Raw genomic sequence first — 2,500 nt, 5'->3', positions numbered from 1 at the left:
TTTTGGTCCGACGGACAAGTTTTCAAAGTTGTATCCGGTTACGATAATAGGGCCGTTTATACGAGAGAAAATAAGCCACGGCTTACTCTGGCCGCGGCGTATATAATACGCGAAAGGAACTATTTATACGAGTATAAACTCCCAGGCAGGATAAGCCGCGGCTTGAGAAAGCCGTGAACGTAGATTTTGTACCATTTATATGGGGTGTTCGCGTCTTATGTAAGCCGCGGCTTATTTTCTCTTGTATAAACGGCCCTAATCTTTCTTAAGGATACATGTTTCATTTACTTTTTTCTCTAAAACCCTTGATCTTTTGGTCACCAAAAATGGTAGCAAGCAAGTTAACAACACGACCTTCGGTTTTTTGATAGTTAAGCTGACGTATATTGCGTTGCCATGGCAACATGAATAAATATACACAGGCCTTTAAAATCGGTTTTGTTTATTTGCAGAAAATCTGGTTGTTAGATTCTTTATAATTTGCATGCAACAAGCTTGTAAAGATGCTCACAAGTTAACACTATTTTAATAACAATTTGACTGAGAGATCTTTAATTATCCCCTGTTGACGTTTCACTGGAATATCTAGAAGTTCCTCTGTTAAAGTTCAAATTTGTTTCAATACTCCAGTTACTTATTTCCTAAAGCATTTTCGTGCCAAATTTCGTTAAATTTTAACGAGTGGTTCTCGAGAAATTGGCGTATTTCCGAGAAAGCTATTCCGCATTCAATCGCAATTTTTTAACTTACTAGGCATGCGCTGCATTTAACTGGGCTTTTTCGACAAAGAAAAATCTGTGAAGTTCTTTCCATCGTTACCTTTTCTAACATACATTTCTCATAAAAGACTAAAACCATCAAAACATTTTGTTCAGTTACGAGGAAAAATAGTACAGATAGCAGAAACGTTGAGAAAATAAAATGATTGCTGTATTGAAGCCATGTTTATTTTTGAATTGCAATCCTTGCGCGCGTGCTGCATTGCGTTAGCAAGAGCGCACGCGAAAACTGTGTTCGGCCACGTTAAGGTTTTGGTTCGCAGCCACCTCGTTGCCAGGGTCCGAGGTGGGGTTCGCGGTTGTCATAGCTAGATAATATTATGTTATTCCTCCTTCCTCCCTCTATTGGAAGGTTTTTGGTTTGAAACCCCTCTCCCAAGGAAAACTACTGCCTTTTGTCACGCAATATTACCCATAATGGCCCATTCGCATTATTCGGTAATCCTCCCATCATTTCATCCAGGTGATCTGGTGACGTAATTCGGAGGACTGGGAAGAAAAATTTTAAAGTCGTATCCCACAACCGCGCGCGGCCTCCCTGCAACTCCGTGCAGTATTGCCATCGCCAAAACTCAACAGATCATTCCGTGTCTACCACATTTCCCGTTACTGAATGAACATTCAAGTAGACCCGGCAAGATTTAAATTTAAGATTTAAGATTTGAATTCGAAAATAAGGCCTCGCGCGGTTGTGGGATACCGCGTTAAAATTTTTCTCCCCAGTCCTCCGAATTACGTCACCAGATCACCAGGAAAATCCGTAAAGGACATGTTCGTGCGAGCCAAAGTATGAAAGCCAAAGCAAAACAATTATCACAAGAGAGGGAGCCGCGATAGCTCTGTGTCAGCAGTTTTAAACATCAATCCTTAAATATTTTTGCATAATGTCGCAAGCTGAAAAGGTGGCATGGGTAGACATTCAAGATATTTTCCCATCTACATGATTAGGCACATACGCGACATTTTAGTGCCCTTTTGCCAAGCTTTTGCCAACTATCCTGGAGTCCCCCGGATACAGAACGAATCTCCCGGTCTCTCCCGAACAGGTCATCAACTTTGCTCCATTGTAAGCTTAAATTGCATCCTAAGAATTTCGATTATTTTCAAACTCGTTTGACCGTTTCTTAATGCATTTCTTCATCTCTGAGTTTCAAACAAACGTTGACAGAAACAACCTTCGTTTGTTATCACGGCCATACAATCGATTGACTGAATTAGCTGAAGTGGTCAGTAAAGAATTTACTGTTGGTAGTCAACTGATATATCGGTCGATCGGTCGTAGACGCATCTCGATGGGGTATCGGCCATATGAACATGGTATATCGGTATGGTATCGGTCAACTATCGGTCGAATGTCAGTCACGTGTCGGATGCTAAGGTGGGAGGAGGAATTTTACTGTGAGGCACGATTAGTCCATGAAGCGAACCGAAGAGCACTAGGAACTAGGGACATGGTTAAGGCGAGGGACAACCTTCTCTTTTTTCAGCTTCAAAATGTATCATCACAGGCTGACCTAACCTGTTCCAGGCCGTTGGAATTTGCTCGGCAATAAAGTTTGAAAGCAATTAATTCAATGAAAGATCAAACAAAGTGTCAACGGAGTCCTGCGTTACGCTGTTTTAGTCGTTCCGAGCTGTTTGAGGCGTCATTTTGCGATATCTTTTCTCGACAGACGGTTAGAGAGTCACGAAAATTGACAAGGAAGGCAGCACTCAGCCGC

This window comes from Montipora foliosa, chromosome 11, assembly GCF_036669935.1.
Source record: "Montipora foliosa isolate CH-2021 chromosome 11, ASM3666993v2, whole genome shotgun sequence".
NCBI lineage: Eukaryota > Metazoa > Cnidaria > Anthozoa > Scleractinia > Acroporidae > Montipora > Montipora foliosa.
The sequence above is the reverse complement of the archived record's forward strand: the minus strand, read 5'-3'. Positions refer to the sequence as shown.